We start from the raw sequence: 24358 nt of genomic DNA, 5'->3' as shown, positions 1-24358 counted from the left end.
TTTATAGACTGCCACAGCAAGTGTGGCAGTCTCAAGACCACTACACTCAAAATGACCCCCATTATCTTTAGTAGTGAACCATCCAAACTCTCAGCTAAGTTCATATATTTGACTTTGCAAACCAACACCCAGGAGAAACAGATATGCCAAGAAAGACCTTTCTTTGCCAAAATGTTTCTAGGTAAAAACTCCACATAGACGGTAGAGGAAGCACCTCCAACATCTGAATAGCCCATCCAAACAGGTAACCTCTGAAAAACTCTAGCAGCAGAACAAAAGGAGGGGAGACACCCTCAAGAATTGTGTCTTTTTTACTGAAGTGCACTACATTTTTTCAAAGCCTGTCTGTAGCTGGTGGGAATCTCAAGGGTCCCTCCATAAAAGATGATCTCTGGTAGAGTTGCCTTCCGGTAAAGGGATTCATTCACAAGACTGAAGAATTTGGAAGGTCAATTTTCAACTCCCGCTCCACAGCTGAACAGCCTGTGGACCTGTTACTATTCTTGCTTTATTTGACTGTGGGGTATCAGGGTGTTTTATGGAAAAACATTTTACACTTTACATTAACTGCCAAAACAGACCAAGAAGAATGCTGAAACCATGTGGGGTATTGATGGTAGACATTTGTTGGTGGAATGAGTTTGTTTAGATACAACAGAGATGGTTATGGTGTTGGGAAATGGACACTTTGTAAAGATTCAATTTGATCTCATTAAAGCTGCGACTTTCACTGTTGTCCTCAGAACCTCTTGGCTTCACAAGCATTAACCACAGATGAATTGGAGAGAACAAACATCACCTTTTCGCCAGGAACTCCAGCACCTTCATAGTTTAATTACCCAATCTGTGATCAGGGGCTCCCAGCCATAAAGGAGGACTTGACCTATTAAAGACTTTATTTGTAACATCCTCTCACTATTTGGACTGATCATAAGAACTTAGGCCCGAATTTATTCTTTTTGGTGCAAAACAGCAGGAATGCAGTTTTGCACCAAAAGGTATACCGCCGGCTTTCGTCATTTTACAATGCCAGCCAGATGCTGAATGAATAGAATGGCTTAAAAAAAGACCCTAGCTGGGTGGGGGTGGGGAGGGAGGGGGTTGTGTGACACTAGCCTGGTTAGAGGCAAAAAAATGCCTCTAACCAGACTAGAGCCATTTCCTGGTGCACAACCACCAAAAACATGAGTTCTGTCTTAGGCAAGACAGGAGTCATGCCCACCACCCAAATGGCCAGCACAGGGGACAAGTATCCCTTGGGCATGGCCATTGCACCCTGTGCCATGCAGGGGGCCCCAAGTTAGGGCCCCCATGGCAAAACAATATGTAAAAAATATTTACCTGGACTTACCTGGGATGGGGTTCCCCATCCTCTGGTGTCCCTCCGGTGGGGTGGTGGTGTTCCTGGAGCTTGCAGAGGGCACCAGGAAATGTAAATGGGTCCACAGGTCCCCTAATGCCTTGTCTGACCCAGGCATTAAATAATGGTGTTAAACAAGCTTAGAACCATTATTTAGCCCCTCCTACCACCCATGTGCCATTTTAGCACAGTGGGATAAATATGGGGCTATGAGGATGGCACCATTTTTTGGACGGGAATGCCTACCTTAAATCTTATTGACACAAGGTAGGTTCACTCATCCAAACAATGGTACAGCTCCTATATTTTGATGTTAGACATGTCTAATGTCAAAATATAAATATGAAGTTAAGTTTGTGCCGAATTTGCGTTAAAAAAATGACACAAATTCAGCACAAATGGAGCATAAATATGGGCTTTAGTGTTATTTAAGGTCCATGAGGCATATGAACCTTTGACGTGCAATGTGGTCTCTTTTCCTTTCAAAATTTAATGATGAAATTACAAATAGGCCAGATGTCAAGAGAAGCAGTTATACTTACTGGCACGTTTGTGATATTCTCAGATCAATGGGACCCATCTTTATGCATTTTTTCATTATTAATACCACTTACTTGTTGTCTCAACTGATGGCATTTAGGACCATATATTGCTGGCAGTCTAGATATTGTCATATATAAATGATAGGAGCCTGGTATGTACTGTGCTGTGCACCAAACATAAATGATAAATGGCTATCAAGAGAGAGGAGAAAAAGAGAAATTACCAGACTGTGAGGCTGTGGACATTGAGTTACTTTGCATTTTTTTTCTTTTGGTTAAGAAAATAAAACACTCTATATTTCCTTATTTAAGAGGTGATATTGTACCTATTAGAGAGCAAAAATGATATACCAATGTTCACTATGCAGCAGGAATGGCAAGGTGGATGCTTGTCATAGCAAGGAGAGGAATAGAAACCGGTCATAAGTCCTGGTTCCATTTGGATGCTCACAGGAAGAAGTATTGATGACGAAGAAACTTTCTTGCAGAAATTATAGTTAAGCTATCAAGTCATCAATACATCTGAGTGGATTACACAAGATCATGTGCAAAGAAGACTAGAGAGGGGTCTATTACAACACAAGGATCAAGTTTTCATTTGGGTCCAACATTGCAAAGACAAATCATGAAATGAGGGCTTGGGTCACCAATTGCAGAACATCCTGAAATGTGGAAAACCCAAAGCTAATAACTTTTCAACTTCAGTGGTCCAGAATAAGGAGAGAGGCTGATAAATATGTCTGAGACATTTGCCATCTGTGTACAGGTCACAGAACATCAGAACACACCAGTTAGATTAATTTACACTTGTCTACACCTAAACAACCATGGCCCTAGATTTTCACGGATTTTATAACTGATTTACTTTTTTTCAGGAGGAATGACTGTTACGTTAGTGGTTGTAGATTATCTTACTAACACAACACATTTCAGAACATCATGGAGGAGATGGATGATGGGTCAATGGAAACTAAAATCATGGAGGATAGGCATTTGCAGGGTGAAATCCTATGCACATTGCCCCAACCACTACAGGGCCAGTAATTGACTTCCAGGTGAGGAAAGGTAAAGCCTTATAAAAATCTCCTCTGCCTGCAGATTGGTGTCTACCAAAAGTAGTTGTTTCAACTTTCTTGCTTTTTGTGCCAGTTCACTCTCATATTAACTCTCTCATCTTTGTTGTTTTCCCAATTTGTTTTCATTCAGTCATCCCCCTGCCTCCATACCCTGACAGTCCTCCTGTGCTCTTCCTGTTTTTCCTTGTATTGATTTTGTTTTGGAGAATTCCTCTGTGAATGCAAATACATCCCTTCTTTGTGGGTGTTGTGGAATTTGTCACTTTTTCAGTTCTTGGGCAATGTTCCAGGTTTGCCTGGTGCCGGCTACAGTGAGACTCCTTGTTGAACTGGGTAAGAAGCTGTTATTGTTGTTTACACCTTAATGTCTTGTGTGTTATCATTATGTGGCCACATAACTATTGCATCTGTCTCTCTATTTCAACAGATAGGTTGTACTTAACTTGTGTGATCTGTGACACTGTGCTATCAGTAACATAGAGAATCCAGTCGACTCCTCTACAACTCAACCTGCTAAACATATGTTTTTTTTTATCTCTCTCTCTCCTCCTTTCTCTCTCTCTCTCCATCCGTAGCCTCTTTTCCTTTTGGAAAAGGTTTCCTTCACTTCACTGAAGTCAAGTACCGGAAGTGAGTGAATCTAAAATGTAGAAGGTGGGCTTAACCTCGCTGTCTGGTATTTGAGATATTTAAGGGCTGTGACAATAGGTTTGGACAAGAAGCATATCTGAAACTGTTTAAGAAATAATGCAAACTTCCTCGTTGGGTCTCCAGAAAACCTTTCTAGAGTTGTTAAAGGCATGAATCAGGTCAAACCAGATCGAAGATGCACAAAGTCTTGGGTACTGATGTACAAACTTAATTCACTGTCACAAACACTATGATTCACAAAATAGGTGTTTTTGCCACCTCAAAATAGGGTTTTACTATGTAATTATCCCATTTTAGGAGTTGCCAAATTACTACCTAATTTTAAAATGGATATCGATTCACAATTTGAAAGAGGTGTGTATTAAGAGTGACTTCAAAATTGTAAATCTGGATGTAATGTATCAATATTTTGTGGCTGTAATCTAGGCCATAACATTGAAAAATTAGTGCCTCCTCAGTTGGAATGGTTAGGCATTCTTAAAAGGGAATAGTTTCCCAAGTGAACGTTGTTTGTGAATCAAAGAAAGTTTGTTGGGAACAGGCAGTGGCCCAGGGGACAACTGCCAACGCTCAAATAATATTTTTTTTAAAGTAAACATTTTAAAAACATAGCCCAGTTTTATTCAAGAAAAACAGTCTGCATGCCAACAAAGTTTGTTTAAATGAAAACACAGGTGTGATTGGCTGACCCCAGCCAACAACCATCTAGCTGATGACATCAAAACAGGGTGCGTAGTAATTTGTGACCTACCTAACTGTTATTCATGAGGTTGGTCAGATTGAGACCCCCCGCAGAGCAGGAACAACTTTATCTTGTTGTCATGGCTTGCGACAGGTGTTCTCCTTCATAACCATCCACCTCTGCTCCTGGGCATTGTCAGTCAGGATGTTGTCCACACTATGTGATAGGAGCATGCTGACCAAGATTGTGGCTGCCACATGTGTGCCGCTCAGTTCTCCCGCCGCCTCATCACCAGAACAGTGAATCCTGTCCCATGCCGACACCCCAAAAGCTGTGGTTAAATACCCCAACTGACTGGAAAGCAATTGTTGAATTTGAGGATCCACTGAAGGATATGAGGGTTATGGGAATAAAGGATGTACTGTAAGATTCAAGCGTCCCAGGATCCGAGGATCTACTGCCGAATTTGAAAATCATGCAGTCTGTAGAAGCTATACCCAGAGCATGGCCAGGTGCTGGGCTTTCCTCCCTGTTGATGACAGGAACCTGCTACTTGGCCTATGTTTCCCTGCTTGGGCTCAGTTTTTCACCTGTGTGATTAGCTTTCCAATAAAGATTATCCTATAGCCAGAGATTGAGAACTTTGTAACAAAAGCTTTCTGTATGCTTTGCATCCTTGGAATTATTCCATCTGTCCCAGCACTGCCTTCAACTGCATCAGGTTCATGACAGCTAGGAAGAGTTAGATAATACTTGTTTGGATTGGGCTCCCTGAACTTTCCCCATCTCTTACATATTGTCATTCTGTCATGCCCCAAAGTTGCAATGTTACAACTGTCTCTAGGGTCTCTGTAGTGTTTTTTAAATGTCCTGTGTGAAGGTTTGTTTATGATAGGTGCCTCAATTTGTGAATCATTAACAACTAATATATAATTGGAGCAAGAGCAATCCCTTGACAATAGATTTTAGATAATCACGGATCTAACAATATAAAGACAGTCTGTCATTGATATTTTGAATATTTACCTAAGAGAATCAGTTACTGAAATAAATCTTGTGTATGTATCATTTCCTGTACAGTGTCACCATTCATGTGAATCCATATAAATGAAAAACACTTTGGCCCAAATTTAAACTTTTTTTAGCGCCGCATTTGCGTCATTTTTTAGACGCAAAAGCGGCGCAAACTTGCAAAATACAATTGTATTTTGTAAGTTTGCGCCATTTTTGCATCAAAAAGCGGCACAAAATGGGCGCTAAAAAAGTATAAATATGGGCCCTTGTGTACATAAAGTTGATGCAAGAATAAAGAGCAACAGTAGTCATGTATTCTACTTGTGGATAAAAAGCTATTTCTTGTGAGAGACTGCAGAAAATATGAGAGAACCTCCATAATACGAGACAAACTGCATGACTATAAATCAATGACATCTCTTTGGTGTCATCCTTCATATCACATCCCATTCTCCTCTTCTCTAACACTAATACAAAGTACAATCATGGACATATTCAATACTATTGATGGGGAAGGAGCCCTGTCAGTTCCATGTCTTTCCTGAAGCAATATTCAAGTCCTTGTTCTATCACAGGATCAAACCCCCAAATTCAAATAAAACATTTTCTAAAGGTAAAAGCAATGCTCAAAAGTTGAAAAATATTTCAACATTATTTTTCTCATCACAACTCAAGTTTTAGAATACTTGTCTGTTTGCTCAAATATTCTCCAACAAGGGGAAGCAAAAGTTATTTAAAAAAGCAAAACCTGAATCCACATAGTAAGCTCTCACTGAAGCAACATTGTGCCATGACTGCCTAGCCATGACACAATGAAACACCTGGGAAACTATACCCAATAACCCAAGATGGCCAACACAATCTTCAAACAATGTGCAATTTCAGGAAAAATGGGAAATGTAGCTTGTCGCATAGTGATTTCTCCACACCTGTAGACACAGTCAGCCTTTCCTTCTCTGAATATACTCGGCCTGAGTGGGCTTGGATTATGGTGTACCTGCAGAGCCATAAGCAGTAAGCCATATACACTGATATGCCTCCTCACAGGATATGAGCTCTGGACCATAACCCTCTGGGTTTGTCCTCTGGAAGCAGGATCTTTGCTTATTTCTCTACTTCTGTATTATCTTTAATAACAGATGATGCCAATGGTGATGTGAAATGTGATGTCACCATTGATGCTATTAATGAAGCCATCTTTGACATCATCTGTGAGTTTTTTATTACTGCAATGGAGAATTGGAGATAGGTTGTATCACTACCTTAATTGGAGATTTTTCAAGGTTTTTAGGTTTTAGGAGATTATTGAGAGTTATGGTATGTGGCCCACTGTCCATCAAAGGGCCGGCGGTTATAAATTCTACTATCCTTGTAATTATCGCCCACCATATTTAGAGGGTTCTGCCTGTCTGGTAGAGAACTGTATTCATCAGAGGAGCTGTCACCAGAACAGCTCCTCTGAAGTTGCTGAAAGTTTGCTGAGCAGCCACCATGCTTCAGATGGCCACTCAATAAACCTTTTTATTTTAGAAAAACAACTTCCCAAAGCAGGAGTTGTATTTTAAAACTTAAAAACGTAATGAATTTGACTTCCTGGGAACTCTTTTAAAGGGAGGTGGAGACATTTATTTTTCTGTTCAGGGCTGCCAGGTTTCTATTGGCGGCCCTGACCAGGAAAAAATACCTCAGACACCCACCCTAAATAGGGCAGATGATGTCAGGTATTTACACCCATTGCCTGTCTATCGGGCAATGGGTGTAAATTTTCGGTCAACTGGCATTCAACAGGTGGAAACAAAATGGTTCACCTGGCTCAAATAGAGCTGGTAGACCATCAGTGTAGTGTACATGGTACTCCATCACATTTGTGACAGTATACCCTGTCTACCAACTTATAAATACCCCCTTTGTGTCCTGCACACAGCTGAGATTTATTGAGTTATACATTCAGCTAGGCCAGGGGTCTCCAAAATGTCCTGCAATAAGATCTACTTATGTTCAATAAACATCATTCATAACTACTAATATGAGTGCTGTGATAGTGCAGGTTTAAATTAGGGACCCACATTATGCAACATTATCAGCAGTGATTAGCATAGTAGATCAGGCATGGTTGCCAGCAATACCATTAAAAATGAAAGCTTTGTCAATTTGGAATGCATGTACATAGGTAATGCATAATAGCCATAGTTGCAAAGCTCCTGGCAACAAATTACTAATATATGCATTAAGGGTCCCCAATGACACAAGTTAACACTAAAATATCAGCTATAAATATATTTGGGAAATGCCACCATTTTTCTCCAGACATCAGCATATGAGTTCTGACAACACATGTTTTTGTCTCAAATACACACTGTTCAGTTTTGAGATATACATATTCAACAAAAGAAAAGCTTCTAATTTAGTAGGTCTGGCTGCACAGAGGAGAGATACTTACAGGTAGCTGGAGAGCTACTAGTGGCATTCACAAGATACTGGTTGGAGAAGCTTTCTCTAGGCCCTGATTCCCTCTCACTGGCCCTAGACTCAAAGAACAATTCAAAGACCTTTTGTTATATCCAACACATATTCCCCCAGAGCTTACTGTGCATATTTTTATTGTGCCCATCAGGCAAGAGGCATAAGGCTTCAGAAGGGGCTATCATACCTATGTGATATATTAACTGCTCCAACAAAGATTCTCTTTTTATGTAGGGAAACACCCTCATTTGCATGTGGGTGTTCCATCTATAAAAAAGGAAGACCGTGGACCTCCAGGAAGTGCCCCTTTAAGTGACACTCACCACACACACAGATCCATAATTTGGATCACCCTTTGTGCAACTCACTAAAAAAAAAGTGAAAAAACATTTGTGAGGCACTCGCTAATAAATAAACAACAAAACATTAAATAGGAGATAAGTATGAAAAATGAATACCACACTTATTATATGAATTAATCCATATTGCTGAAAGTCCGAAAAAATGCATAAACAGCTCCTGAAATTGTTTATCATTCCTTTTGATTTATTCACGAAGTACTTTGTATTCCATATAGTGGTGAAACTTCTTCAGAAGAATATGTTGAATTCACATGATGAACCACACTAAACTCTCTAGTACATCGTTGATACAGTTCTTGTAAACACAGCCCACCGTTGATAAGGTTCTTGAACAAACAGCCAGCCAACACGTGTTTCGTCTAAGGGGAATAACCCCAACGACTTCCTCAGGGCTGAAATTTCTTCAGAACACAAGCTTGAAACAGACAATGCAATGTAATTCATATCAAAACCCATGCCACCAAACTGTGAATAAGGAACCAATGGAAAGATACTGGATGCCAAGAATAGAGAACCTCAATAAAGAAAATCATTCAGAGAGTTTTTTGCTATTCAATTTCAATGGTAAATTGTGATAACAATCATTAACACCCAAGAAAAGTACACCCAGTAGGTCTCTAATATTTACATATGTGGTAAAAAAACACCCATGCTTGAGTGCAGTTTCACAAACTTAAATCAGAAAATACCTGAAAGAATATCAAGAGATAAAGCTTATGGTCTGAATAATGAATGACGGTGCCTGTATAAGCACTCTCTTTGTACCAGTAACTTCCCGAGTTCAAGCGTGAATGACAACTATCGTGCAAAAACACAAGTAATAAGCTAAATATATCAGTGACCTCGCAGTAAAATGAGGGTTGTTAAAGGACAAGTATGCTGAGTATATCATGTCACGAGCTCACCTGCGTGTTGAGTGTCTTTAAGTGCATCAATTCCGATTCAATTCAGATCCACGAGTACGCTAATCAGACCGCCGAAAAGAAAGTGTTTAAATAAACCGCAAAAGCATAAACGTAAAAGCGGACTAGTGCAATAAAGACGAGGGAACAGGCGCAAGAAATGGCCTAGAGCTTCTGAATTGCTACAGGGCCATATTGGAACATCATTTGCACCGCCAGTAGACAAACAAAAAACAAATTACTGTAAGAAGTCAGAAAATCAATACTCAATGCGTCGTAACAATGAGCTCATCCGCAAATTACATATCCTACTGATGCAAGGAAATCAAATTGTAATATGAACGCGAATGCGTTCCACAGATACATGGAAGGGGAAGTACTGCAAACAAGTCATGAACACAAAAGACAGACTAAGATAGAGTAAGATAAAATACAAAGGAGACATAATGTATGTGCATGTGTCCCATAAATCACTTTGGAGCTAAATTGGTATGTTTATAACATTATTGAGGCTACAGTAGACCTGATGTATACATATTAATGCACAAAAAATCTTATAATGCCAGTAAATGAAAGAAATAAAAAACAAGTCAGATCCCAAAGGAAAACAATCAAGAGCAATTAGCAGAAATAAGGAAATGTCCCAAATATGGTAAATCAAAACGTACGAAAGAAAGCAAGAAATGAGTGTGTATTAGAACTAAAGCACAGTCTACCAGACAAAGTCAATATTTGAGTAACATCCATGTAGATCCAAAAAAACATAAGAAGCACAGAGTATCACTAATATTAGCTGGTTGATAACATCGTTAGAATAAAAACAAAAGCCACATCAATCATCTGCAAAGGCAGTTAAAAGGTAATGAGCCCTAGCATAAGATATCCATAACTCCTGAGTGAATTAGTAAGGTAACTAATACATAACATTCTCAATTTCAAGGGTGTTGTGATGAAATATCCCCTGCTGTTAAGTGAAAAAAGTGGAAATCAAATATAATATACGATCAAAATCATTGACAACAAAATTAGAAATTCCTCGATTAGAAATAATTTCAAGTCTGTTGTAATGAAATGTCCTCTTCTGTTAAAATAAAAGGTGAATATCAAATACATCATACGATAAACAGAATTACAAGTCCATCATTTAGAAATAAATCAGATAAGTAACAACAGATTAATCTCCTAAAAAATATTCCAATTCTCTATCTGAGTTGAGGCCCAATTTAACTGCTTTTAGTCGCGTTATCCAAATTGCCTCTTTTCTGCGTAAAGTAAGTTCCCTATTGCCTCCTCTAGCATTTCTTGGAACATGTTAAAAAACAAAAAATTCTAAGGTTTTTGTGATTGTCCTACGACTCACAGGCAAAATTGTGCAACCACAGAATATCTCTCATCCCCATTTTTAAGTGCCCTAATATGTTCACCAATCCTGATCTTGAGAGGGCGAATAGTATTTCCAATTCAAACGCAAGTGCATTTACAGCGTATCATATAAATAACAAAGGAAGTATTGCAATCAATCGCTGACTTGATCCTAAATACCTAATCCATTTTTGCAGAAAACTCCTTGGTGCCATGACCGGCCCAACGGCATACTCCACATTGCCCACATTTGAAAAAACCTTCCCTACATGTGGATAGCCAAGTATTAAAGGATTTTAACACTGATAAACTAGGACTGAGAATATTTCTCAAAGATCTACCCTTGGGAAATGTAGTAACCACCTTGTCCGATATAAAGTTCCTAATAATCATATCCTGACATAGAATATCCCAATGTTTGTTAATAATCCTTCCAAGGGCCAGAGATGTACTAGTATAATCTGTAACAAATCTCACCTTATCAGATTCATTATCTTGGCTCCTGGACTTCAATGTGTCACTTCTAGCAATATGTCTAACCCTGTGCTGTGCTTTCTTAATCACATATTTAGAGTAACCACGTGTCATGAATGTAATACCCATTTCATCAACAGAATTCAAGAATTCTTCAATTACGTCTAGCCCTCACCATCTCACCATATGGTATTGACATAATCTGATGTTTCAGATGTGCACTCGCAACATGTAAAATAGAGTTATAAGCCATGGCTTTACGAAATAATCTACTATGAATCTTGCTGTTTTCCATAAAGAGTTCAACATCTAAAAACTAAATTACCTTGGAGCTATAATGATAAGTAAATTTGATATTCATAGTGTTTGAATTAAAAAAATTACAAAACTTAATTAGTTCATCTACACTGCCTGTCCAAATCATGAGACAATCATCTATGTACCGTCCCGATTACAATATGTGTGTTTGCCATTGAGTCGAATCTGACCCCCAGACCCATCTGTTTTCAAACCACCCCATGAAGAGATTTGCGTATGCGGGGGAAAATCTGGAGCCCATCGCTACCCCTTGTAGCTGTCCAAACCATCCTTCATTAAGAATAAATAAATTGTTTGCAAGAATTATGTTAATCATTTCAATCAGCATTCCTGTGTGCTCCCAAAGACTAGCCAACCTCCTATTAAGGAAATGTTGCAATACTGGTTGTCCTAAGTCATGATTTATACAAGTGTATAGTGAAACAACACCCAGTATAACCAATAACATATTGCTTTCCCATTGCACATCATTCAAAATGCTCAGAATAATTATAAACAAACAGTTGTAAAAAAAGGTCCACAAATTCAGAGAGTTTTTCAGTTGGACCTGCAATGTCGGATACAATGGTTCGTCCTGGTGGAAATGGTAGTTTTTATGGATCTTAGGCAAAGTATAAAGACAAGGGAATCTCGGATGATCAACCCCAAGATATAGGTATTCATCTTTGTTCAGTAAATCTTGATGGTACCATGTCAATAATCTGCTATTTATTTTATTCATTAAACCAGGAATCAGATTATATGTAATGTGTTCATAACATAAAGCATTACTCAATTGTAATGTGATCTCATTATCATAATCCTATTTATTCATGATAACAACATTCCCACCTTCATCAGCCTAACTGATAATGATGTATTTCTCTTGTTGAAGTAATCTGAGTGCCTTAAGTTCCTCAGAACTTAAATTATGAGTATAGTTACAAAATTTGCCTTTGGATAGATATTTGTCAAAATCACTGCAAACCAAGTAATAGAACACATCTAAATTATTGTTAACTAGTTGATTTCGGTGTCCAACGTGATTTCTTTCTTAAGCCACTAGTAATGCTAGAGTTGGATGTAATATCTAAATCCTCCAACACCTGAGAAAGAATATTAGGATCCTCATCTCGTTCTGCAATGGATAATATAGTTGCAGTGTCATGAATATCCCTGATAGACAGGGCACTCAGTTCCAGTCCTTGGGTAGATGAACAGGGTGGTTGTGGAACTGTTGGATTTAGCACAAAGTATTTTTTCTAACTTTAATTTACGAACAAATTTGATTAAGTCCACCTTAGATCTACATGGATCCCCAAAGCTGGTGGGACAAAAGTTTAAACCTTTCTCCAAAAGGGACTTAGCCCCTGGTGAGAGCTCAATCTTAGATAAATTAATTACATTAATAGATGATGAATCACTAACTTTCAGACTCTCTTGTCCCAGGATCTTGTTTTCATCCCACCTTGTTCTCTTACTTTTGCAGTTAGCTTCTCTTCCTCCCCTTCTGGTCTTCCTATATTTGGTCTCCTTCTGTTTTGGTCGTATTTGCCGTGCTTGATTCTCATGAGTTCCTGTAAAAAACTATTACTCTAAGTCATGGAACTGAGCTGAGTAGAGTACCTAGCCCACCATCAGTGTCACTGTCACTTGTGACCGAGGTACTAATGGAAGTAGAGTCAGAAACATTAGAAACGGTTGACCCTCTATGGGTCGGATTTGTATGAAAAAGATGATCATATTTACTTGCAAATGTAAAAACCCTATCGGTCGAGTAGTCCCTTTCATCCCTCTTGAGTTTTCTTGCCTTCCTCTGTGTAATCTCTTCTTGGAATTTTAATAAAACCTCATCCAAAATATTATAATTTTTCTCTGTTGCCTCCTTTAAATTTGAAAATCTTTGATATCTTTTTCTAGAACAGCAATCTCAGATTGCAATGCGGTAACCTTCCTTTCGGCGTTAGTGATTAAAATATCTATGAGTCTCATCGAACTAGATGTTAATTCATTGTCCCATAAAGCCAAAACGTCAGCATCCAGATCATCATAAGTGGGAAATATTTGTGATCTAAGATCTCGTGGAATACCGTTCAATTTTTTGTATTGCTTAAGTGTCGCTCCGTCCCACCATTTGGATAGTTCACTCTTTTTTAATTTCTCAAGTCTGACAAATTTATTTCTCAGGCCTTCATTTTGTAAACGATTAGCACTGTGCATCGTATCTCGATACATACCACCTCTAGCTAAACTGACAAACAATTCCTCAGCTAATTTTGTCCTATCCATCGTATCCTATGAGTGCCTATCCTCAGATGCCACCCTACAAAAAGGTTTACAGAAAATACAAAGCGTGTGAGAAAAAGGGAACAAGAAAGGCGCTCAAGGACTGAGTAAGGCACAAAGTAAAAATACGGTGCACTCACAGGGGAACACCCAAACCCCTCTAGTCTACATGGTAAACAAAAAAATGAAAAAACATATGTGAGGCACTCGTTAACAAATAAACAACAAAAATAAAAATAGAAGATAAGTATGAGAAATGAATACCACACTTATTATATGAATTAATCCATATTGCTGAAGGTACGAAAAAATGCATAAACAGCTCCTGAAATTGTTTATCAGTCCTTTTGATTTATTCACAAAGTACTTTGTATTCCATATAGTGGTGAAACTTCTTCAGAAGAAGAATACGTCAAATTCATATGATGAACCACACATTCGTTGATACACTTCTTGTAAACACAGCCTAGCGTTGATAAGGTTCTTGAACAAACAGCCAGCCAACACGTGTTTCGTCTAAGGGGAATAACCCCAGTGACTAAAAAGAAGTGTTTTTTGTGTTTGAGAGAGCTACTTGAGCTGCTTTAGGAAATTTTTATAACAATTTCTGTATTTTCAGGAGTACATCAGTTTGGATACTTTGGATTAAAATGGGTAAGATTAAAAGTGTGGGACATGAATGTCCAAATATTTTGAATAGCCCCTAAGTTAGAAATAATAGAGTTTTCCACACAAATACATGGACTGTCCTTAACCCCTTCTCCTTTGACACACTCTTGGAAACTATCACAGTTCTAACTAAAGAAGAAGTCGACAAGTGTAGAATCTGTGCATGAGTGAGTAGAGTATGCATTAGTATGCATTAGTATATCATCTTCATTTATATCAGTTCATTGTTTGTGAACCATTTCACATCTGAAAATATTTTATCCAGGTTTACGTTACCCTGCATAAATACTTTCAAGAAATCCTTTGCATATGGTAATTGGTATTACAGTAACATATACCGAGTACAGCTTCCGAGAGTACAAAAAAAATTGACTTCACTAGAGTCATTCATGACACTTTGGCCCAGATTCTTCAAGGTTTGCGTTGGTTTAGCCTTGCTTTTTTATTGCTAAACCAACGCTAAACTTTTTTGGCATTCACAACCAACGCAAATAGGTATTTGCGTTGATTTGTGTGGTACAGTAACGCAAAGCATCGCAAAACGCTGCTTTGCATTACTTTGGATCAAGGGGTCCTTACATGGATGGTACATATGCGTCCCAATGCTACCACCCATGCTTTTAAATGTTAAACCCTATTCTGAAACATCAGAAGAAAGGGTTTAGCAACATAAATTAACACCTTTCAAAAGCAGGTGCTAAACGAAGAAATGTTTATATTTCTCCCTGCTTTTTCGATTTTAGTTGTGTGCTGCACTGTACAGCACACATACAAAGTAGGAAAAACATTTCCACTTGTTTAGGCATAGTATTTTGTACTTGAAGGGTACCCTTCATGTACAAAACCTATGCTATATTCATGCACACAGCCTAGCAGATGGCGCTAAGGTGTGTGCGTGGAGCACTGCAGATGAAATCAGCGCTGGCTCTAGGGAGAGAGTGCCATATCTATGTGACTATGGCACTCTCCTGCTCTCTCCTTGTCACACAGTGCAGCACAGCTTTTTTGTCCGTTGCACTGCACTGCATGACATATTTCAGAATCTGGGCCTTTGTTTCACTAATAGGATTTTGAGCTTATAAATGTTTATAGTAGATGTTCCCAAAGCATTATAAGCGCATTAATATATGAACAATTTCTGTATAGAAGTGAGCTTTAGCAACCCATAATAAGGTGGTGAGCTTTTAGTTTTTGACGGCATATGTAAACAGAAGGAGAATGGCAAACAAAGATAGAGAGTTCCTGTGGAAAAGAGCAAGGAAACATTTGAAATGGACATAGGAAATGCACAAACATGCATGTGGCTGAAGGTATGAGCTAAAAGGAAAAAACATAGGTCTTCAGTAGGGATAAGATGATTAAACTATATGAAGGTGAGAATCCACTCATAGATTATAGACGCGGTAACCACGGTTAGAAAGGAAGGCATATTTTCATAGTATTTTATAGATTTAGGGGCATATTTATACTCTGTTTGCACCAGATTTGAATCTTTTTTAACGCAAATCCGGTGCAAACTTAACTCCATATTTATATTATGATGGTAGACATATCTAGCGCCAAAATATTGGAGGGCCTTATTTATCCTCCGGTGTAAAAATCACGCACGGGAGGGGGATGGCCTTAAATAATGGCGCTAAGCCTGCTTAGCACCATTGTTTAACGCCTGGGTCAGGGCAGGCGGTAGGGGACCTGTGGGCCTTTTTCCATGGTCAGAGACCATGGAAACAGCCCACAGGTGCCCTTCCCTGCCCCCGGGGATACTCCCACCCACCCGCACGCACACCTGGAGGACACCTAAGGATGGGGGGACCCAACCCAGGTAAGTATTTTTATTTGTTTTGCAAAGTGCCATGTGGGGCTAATTTTGGACCCCTACTTGGCATTTTGCCCAATGGCCATGCCCAGGGGACTTAAGTCTCCTGGGCATGGCCATTGGGCTGGGGAGCATGAATTCTGTCTTTACTTAGACAGGAGTCATGTCCATGGGGGTTGTGCGTGGAAATAATGATGCTAATCAGGTTAGAGTAATTTTTTTAACTCTAACCTGACTAGCTCCATTCTGTCACACACAACCTCCTGTTTCCCCTACGCCTCCCCCACCCGGTTAGTGTCAATAATTTTGACGCTAACTATCGTTACCAATGGCACGCGTCATAGCTTAAATATGATGCCCAGCTGGCGTCCAGGAATGGCGCTAGCCGGCGGTATACTTTTTGACGCAAACCTGCGCAAACGCAGGTTTGCATCAAAAAGTATAAATCAGTGGCTTGTTAATGCTGAATGGAGGCTTGCCAGGCTGCTGGTGGAGCAGAAAGGCCACCCCTTTAAGTAGTGGATGCACTTTCAGCAGAACTGAATTCTGTGTAACTTCTGTGTTGTTGTGGGTCACTCAACATTCTATTTTGTTTTCTGGAAACAACCTATCATGGATTTTTTCAGACATACAAAAATAATTCAATGAACCTGAGTCACAAAGTGTATTTCAGGGAGTGGAGGAGCCATTGTTGATTTTGATTGCCCCTGTCCTGCATTACTCTGTATAGGATGTATAGGATGGACCTGCTGATGCAGAAGAACTGTGTGGTGGATGAGCCACAACCAATCAGAGAAGATGGTAGAAGATCCTGACAGAGAGCATTTCAGGAATCTTTGAGCAGCGATCATAACCATAGGGCTAGATTTATGAGAAGTTTTGCATCATGTCATGATGCACCACTTTTCTTGTTCCCCATTGCACACCTGCGCCACCATTTGTGCGCCGTATTTATGAATCGCGCACGTTAGGGAACTAGTGTCAAAAATGCTGGCTCTAGTTTGGTGCTTTGCAGGTTTAGCGCAACAAATGTTGACACTAATCCTACAAAGTGAAAGGACGGACATTAAAAACATTGGGAGCTTCATTTTGATGCCTGCCTTAGGCAGCAGTGGAATCTAATAGATTCCACTGCGCCATTTTTCTGGCCCCCCTAACGCTGGAACTCCCCCCCCCTTGCATACATTATGCCTGGCACAGGCATAATATGGCACAAGGGGTTACAAAGAAAAAGTGGCCCAATGTGTCCATTGTGCCACTTTGTAAATATGGCACAGCGTTTTTGCCAACCTAACGCCACATTAGTGTCAGTAAAATGATGTCAGTCTTGCTCAAGGTGGCGCAAGGGGCTTCCTAACTCTGGCCGATAATTTTATAGAAAAAGGTAAACAGATGGAGGATTCTTTTTAGACTGTGAAGATTGAAATACAAGGCACTAATACTTCAGAAATCTGAGGTGTATAGTTGAGACCAGAGTCTAGCTTAACATCTAAGTTTTCTGCCTTAGAAACTGATTCTGGGCTAATACCCAGTTCAATCTTCCAGACGTGTTAACTCGGACATGATGTTGATTCAATAGGGGCTAGTATGTCAGTATTGTCCCCATTGAACTTCTGTTGGTTGTAGCTCATCAAGTTCTCAACTTGTTGCAGGGAGGTAGATACATTGCTAGGACTGGCATCCAGAAATCATGCATAAACAAACATTGGCTAGGCCAATAGGTCTGATGCTGGCCGCCAGCCTTTTGGCAATTCTTTTTCACCATGGTTTTTGCAAAAGCAAAATTGGTCTCAAAAAGGCACACAGTACCATACTATTCCCTGGTGCTGAAGGAGTAGAGTCTTTCCCAGCCTGGTACCCGCCAATAAATATACCACACACAGAACTATGTATTACACATCTTTTTTTTGTCTGCAGGTAACCATAAACTCAGTCGCGGCTGCTACCAAGAAGGGGTGGAGAGGTGGGGGGTGCAGCACGCAGAGCAGGAGCTCGGGGGGGAAGTTAAATTAAAAAAAAAAAAAACTTGCCTGCCCCTCCATGATGCCCCACTTCGCTCCATCGGCCTCATCTTCTCTCCCCAACCAATCACAACAATTCTTTCATGCTGGTACACAGCATGAAAGAAGTGTTGTGATTAGCATGAGTAGGCAGAAATGCCACCCAGGGGGAGAGTGGGGCACTGCGCTTGGTCTCCACCCGTCTGTAAAATACAGTGGAGTTTCTAAGTACGCATATCAGTTTGGCCAGCCTCGGCCAGCCGGCCAAATTAACATGCGCACTTAGAAGCACAAATACCACTTCTCTTCCACTTGATGTGGAGGAGTCTAGCTCTGCTCTGCCCCACAAAGGCAGTAAAATAAAGGGATAATAAAATAATTTTATTATCCCTTTATTTTTTTGCTTTTTGTCAGTGGGGCAAAGCTCCTCCGCCACAACGGAGGGGCCGCCCCTGCGCAAACGCAACATTCTAAGCCTGCATTCACTTCCCCACAATCTAACACTTATGTCACAGCTCTAGGGATGCCTTCAGCAGCCAGAAATGGTTCCTTCATTCAAACTCGCACAACACTACAGAAGGGAACTGTTTTGTGAGTGAATGTGCTCCTTATGAAAGGACAGTATGCAGTAACTCATAATGAAGTCAGCTAGTGACTGAAGTTGGAAGAGGCACTACCCCTTGATGGATGCTGGAGTGGGTGGAGGAAAAATGAGAATGACACAACCACAGATGAATGGATAATGTCTGACTGAAAACCTCTATAAAAACTATGTCATAAACATAGTTTTAGTACAATCAAAAGGTCTTGGCTAACAAATATTTTTATAAAGCCATTAGTTATACCATTGGCTGCTGGCCTCTTGTGTTTGAGAAAAAGCTGAAGAATGAAGGAATGAGAGAGAAGGAAGGAAAGAAAGAAAGAAGCAAAGAAGGAAGGAAGGAAAAAGAAAGGAAGCACAGAAAGAACAAAAAGGAAAGTTGGAAAGGCAAAAGAAAAGGAAGAAACAAAGAAGAAAGGAGAGAAGATTAAATGGAAAGAAGGAAAGGAAAAGGGAAAGAAGAAAAAATGGAAATGAAGGAAAGAAGGAGGGAGAAAAGAAAGAAGAAAAGAAAGGAGGATGGTATGTGAGAAAAGAGGAAGGCAGGAAAGAAAGAAAACAAGAAGTGAAGGACAAAAAGAAAGAAAGATGCAAAGAAAACAAAATGTGGTACAGCTCCTGCAAATTAAACATGTTAAAGGCCGTTTTTTCTGTGGGTAAAGTTTATTAAAAAAAACATTGGAGACACAGAGACCACAATAAATGTGTTCTTCTTTGTGTACTGAGTCAATAATAAAAATGGATACATTAATAAAGAACAGTTGCAAATGGACTCAATCCGATGTGGTATGAAAAAGCGGCAGTCAGATAAACAAAGGACACTGCAAAATAAATTTACAACATAATTTGTAGAGGAATGGAACTGATAAATCTGGAATGTGCCCTATGCATGAAGAGCTGGTAGAAAGCACCATGCTACGACATCAAACTCAACGGCAAGTCTTAAGTGATAAAGTAAAAACAGTGGAACTGAAGAGAACTACCTTGTGTGTGGATGTGCTCGTTGCGAGAGAGCAAAATGCAGTCACTCAAAATTAAGTTAAATAGGGGAGTATGTAGGGTGACTCATTGCCCCTTGCTGTATGCTGCAGAAGGCAGAAACAAAATATGAACGACACAACATGAGACCAATGGATGAAGAGATCTGACTGAAAGCACCTTTAAGCAAGGATATCAGACTTATAATTTTAGTAAAATCAAAAGGTCTTGGATAACACCAGACTTAAAAAGTGTAACTGAGTGACTGGATCAAGCATGCCAGTGGAAGAACTTATAAATTAAATAATAGGGGGGGGGGGGCAGAATAAAATGCTGAGGTACTGCGTACTTTCATATTCATGGACTCGAGGTCTAAGGAAATAGTATTACCACCTAGGTAGGAGCCGTATGGAAACCTTGCAACCAGGCTAGCACTGTATTCTGCTCAACTTGGCACCTAGATGGGCTGATATCTGGTGGCCCACAGTTTTGAAGGCTGTAAACAGGTCAAACAGTATGAACACTGATGAAGTGCCAGTGTCTGAAGTTTTTCTAACTTCATCTCAAGCTGCTACAAACACAACCTCTGCCTGGACGGGACACCATATCACAGGCATGTAAGATGGCAGTGAGATCTAAGAAGTTGATTGAATATTGCCCTTTCCAATAATTTGGAAATATCTGAGAAATGGGCCTATTGGTTGCTAATATTACTGAATCTCAAGTATTGTTTTAATATAAGAATGACTGAAGCAGAATTTAATTCATTAAAAACTTTTCACGTAAGCAGTGAAACATTATTGATCAATTGTATTAAAATATTATCTACTTCATATACTTCTTTCTGGAGTTTAGCTGGTAGTACGTCCTCTGGCAATCGTGATGGTCTACACTATAACTATGAGATGTATACCTCTTTGATCAAGGGGCTTAAACCTCATTAGACTAGCATGTACAAATTGACTAGCCACAGATGCTGCATTAGAAGGAGTTATATTATTGTTACATTTGTTCAAGATATGTCAGCGAGCTAATCTTCCTAGGGAAGTAATATGCAAACTGATTACATCTTTCAACTGAGTCCCTTTTCTGGTAAGAATGAATGTGCTCTGTGACTTTATTCATAGTTTCAAAGTAGATACATTGCTGCTGGTAAGTTAAAAGCAAAGAAAAGCAAATTGATGTGCCAATTCAGTTTTCCCTCCTGAGAAAATCTCTTTTGCCAAAGACCGGCTAAATATCTGATTTTTCTCCTCATAGTATCTATTGAACCAGAGTGTTTTGTTTGCTTTCCTTAGCCTGTCTTTTCTTCACCAAAGGTACTGCCATCTCACTGTTTTTGTGAAGAATTGATGTACTGCTCCAGAGTCACTTGAGGATTTTGATCTCAAGAACAGTAGATTAGATAGATAGTCTGAGATAACAGGCTGGCAAATTATTTAATTTTCTAGGTTTTCTGTACTATTAGCTTTACTTTTGCTTTACAAATGCTATATGAACGTCATTCCAATATTGTCCATCCATGGTGGGGGGAAAGGTAATTCTGTTTAACAAAGAGCTGAGTCAGCATTGATTAAATCAAAGGTATGGCCCTTCTGATGCCTAGGAAAGGACAAATCTCCTCTGAGATTTAACAAGACTGAAAGATTTAGATATTGTGAAGTGAACATTTAGCTCGTCCATAAGTGCTGTAATCCTGTTTTTAACATTGTTTGTGCTTATTAGACTGCTAGTATACTAAACAATGTTTTGTTTGCAGAAGGGAGTGGTACACTAGTATGATGTTAAAAGCTAGATTGAAAGTGAGATCTTAATAGATAGCCTTCCAAGAGCAGGTGTTTGATTAGCATGCAGCAACAGGCTCTCGAAGTCAGTGGTTCTTAGCCTTGTTGACTTCTTTGGATCCCCACTGAATCTTTACTGCAATTTGAGGATCCCCACTAAGTCTTTATTGGAAGCCAGAGATCCCTGGCCTAAGAAATTTCTATGAGTTGCACCTCAAATAATGCACTAATACAAAAACAATTATACACCAACCAAAAACTCAAATACCATGAGCAAATATATAAAAAAAGTTTAAATATTTTCAAATTTGCTTCTTTATTTTTATATACTTTTGTAATTTTGTTGCATTATATTTATTATTATTTAATTTTGTAAAACAAGGGACCTTGGACCACAGGTTAAGAACCACTACTGTAGGTGTTTCTTTAATGTAATAGTCAGACAAACTCCTCTTTTCTTTTTGCGATTTTATGATAAAAGCCACATAGTTGCTCGTGTGAGATCTTTTAGGAATGGGCTACAGTCATCTTTTATCAACTTCCGTTAAACAGATGATATTCAAATTATGTTCAAGAATCTTAGCTCTGCAATTTTTTAACTGCAGAACAGCCAATAATTAGAGCACCAGGCGGTTCACCAAAAAGAGACGGTTTACCAGTCTTCCTGTGATGTGTAAAATACTCAGTTGACCATAAACAAGTAATCTAGTATCAATTAAATTGTTTCAGTGTCTGTTCACTTACTCCATCTAAACGATAGTCAAAGAAGAATACATGAAACAAATGAGAGAATTCACACTTTAAACAATGCACAGCAGGAGGCAGCATGTCCAGTCTCAGAAAGGCACAGATTGTCTTGCCATACGTGTGCTGCTGACATTCCCTCTGTATGTGTATGCCACATCTGGCATTGACTAAGTAGTGTGATTGTAAATACTTGGAGGTGAGTATGAGAAAAAGCTCACTGGCTGACCAGGATGGTGATTGATATAGATACACTAGATCGCACCCTCAAAGAAGACACCAAGAACAATGGTGAGCCACCAACTAAAGCAGTCACATCTATTACTACTCAGGTAGCCGTGCCTCAGGTTCTCTCCCACAAAACAACCAGTTCTTACTCAGGAAGGAACCTAGAACACCCCCAAAAATTAAAAAGGGTAAAACAACTCAATTCAAAGTATTACAAATGTAATTCATAAAAACATCAAGAAATGGAATTCCACAAACAGTAAGAAGATACCAAAAATAAAATGAAAAACCTAAAGTGCACAATAACACCTTATGCTCTTTTTCTTTTTTTCCAGTTTTTTACAGAATGGAAGTGTGCAAGAAACAGTGAAATACAATACATATCTGCAACCATTTTGTTGTCTTAGTTTGTGATGCTACGTTGTTTAAGAGAGACACTTAATATCGTGATTGAGGATTGGATCAAAACATTCAGCATTATATTGGTACTAGGTTGTACGGGGAATGTTCACACTGGTACTCAGTAATGATATCACAGTGAAATCAATAGAACAGAAATACTTCTTGCATTTACATGGATCAGTTTTAGTTCTGAGTTACTCATTGGAAACGTAACTTAATCCAGCAATAGACACAGCCACAAACTTCTATATTGCTGCACAGAGGAAAAGTGATGCAATGTGTTTGGGTTGTGTAAATGGTAACATGAGAGGTTATGGAAATTGTAAGAGAAGAAATTCAATTTGCATTCAAGTTATGCCTGCCACATAAATGTGAAATTTAATGGTGGACAATAGTTTATTCATGTAATAATGGAAAGAACCAATATTTATTTTTGTCAATAATAACATAATGGACCGTGGTAGCCATCCCTCAAAAACCATCAGCACTGTTATTTCAACAATTTTCAATCTGAGTTGGTAGGAACATTGTGACTTCATCTGTTCTATCCACTTCACAGTAGCTTCAAATGAGTATTTTACACCTGGGGCTGTTGTCACACTTAAGAATATTATTTGTTAATGTAACTGTGTTTTATTAGTATTGTCTCCCACTTCATAAATCTCATTGCATCTAAAATAAAAGATCTAAAGTCTATTGTGTTCCTATATCGAGTAGTATCTATATTTTCCTGCCACATCTGGCAAATGTGCTGTGATCTGAACTCAAAACTGTCCTCTGACCTTGTAAACATTGAGGGGCAAGTACTTCTATGTCCTTTGGCCTCCTCTCATCCATTATTCATGAGGTGATTTCCACCTTTGAGATAGGAAACTCCAGGAACATATGCTGAAAATGAGCTCCACCGACTCACCTTTATCTAGGAGAGTAAAAAGGTTTAGCATTTCCAGCATTCTGTTTTGTTTTCCTGCCTCTGACTGAGATTAGGCGTTCAAGACATTGTTCTGTCCACTGTGGGGCTTGGCCTCCCATTGTAGTTGCTTGTATCCTTCCTCTGCTGGGCTTGGGAAGTTTTTGCCAGTACTTCATGTGAGTGTGATGTGTCTCTTGGGCACCAGTGTGATGGCTGTATTTTACTGTACAGACAGTGGAAGGGGTGGAGTTGTTTTTAGTTGGCAACAGGGAATTTGGCACAATTGTTATGCTATTTATCTCTCTTCCTTGGGCCTTGCAGTCATGTTACAGTGCTGCAAGGCCTGGGAGAGGCCCTCCTTCCCATTGGCCTTACAGCCAAGTTAAAGAACTTTGAGGCTCAGGATGGATGGTGCCCTCTCATGGGCTTCACGGTCCTGGACCAAGGTATGGGTCCTCTTGAGGCTGTCCAGCTATCAATAGTGAAGCAGTTGCAATTGCACTCAGGGTCGGAATTATTAGATACCCAATTCATCCAAATTATGGCTGTGTTGTTCTGACCACCAGGTGGATGGGAAGCCAATTTGCTTTGCTTGCATCAGAACCCATGGAGCCAATGCTATACCAGAGATGCTCTCCCATGGGCCTCACAGCCATGATTCAGCACTTCAAGGCCCAGGAGAGGAACATTGTACCCTGGACCTCGGAGCACTAGACTATCGCTGCGAGGGCCAGAAGGTGAGGTGTCTCTGA

This window comes from Pleurodeles waltl, chromosome 12 (assembly GCF_031143425.1).
Source record: "Pleurodeles waltl isolate 20211129_DDA chromosome 12, aPleWal1.hap1.20221129, whole genome shotgun sequence".
NCBI classification, from domain to species: Eukaryota; Metazoa; Chordata; class Amphibia; order Caudata; family Salamandridae; genus Pleurodeles; species Pleurodeles waltl.
This window is presented reverse-complemented; position numbering follows the sequence as displayed.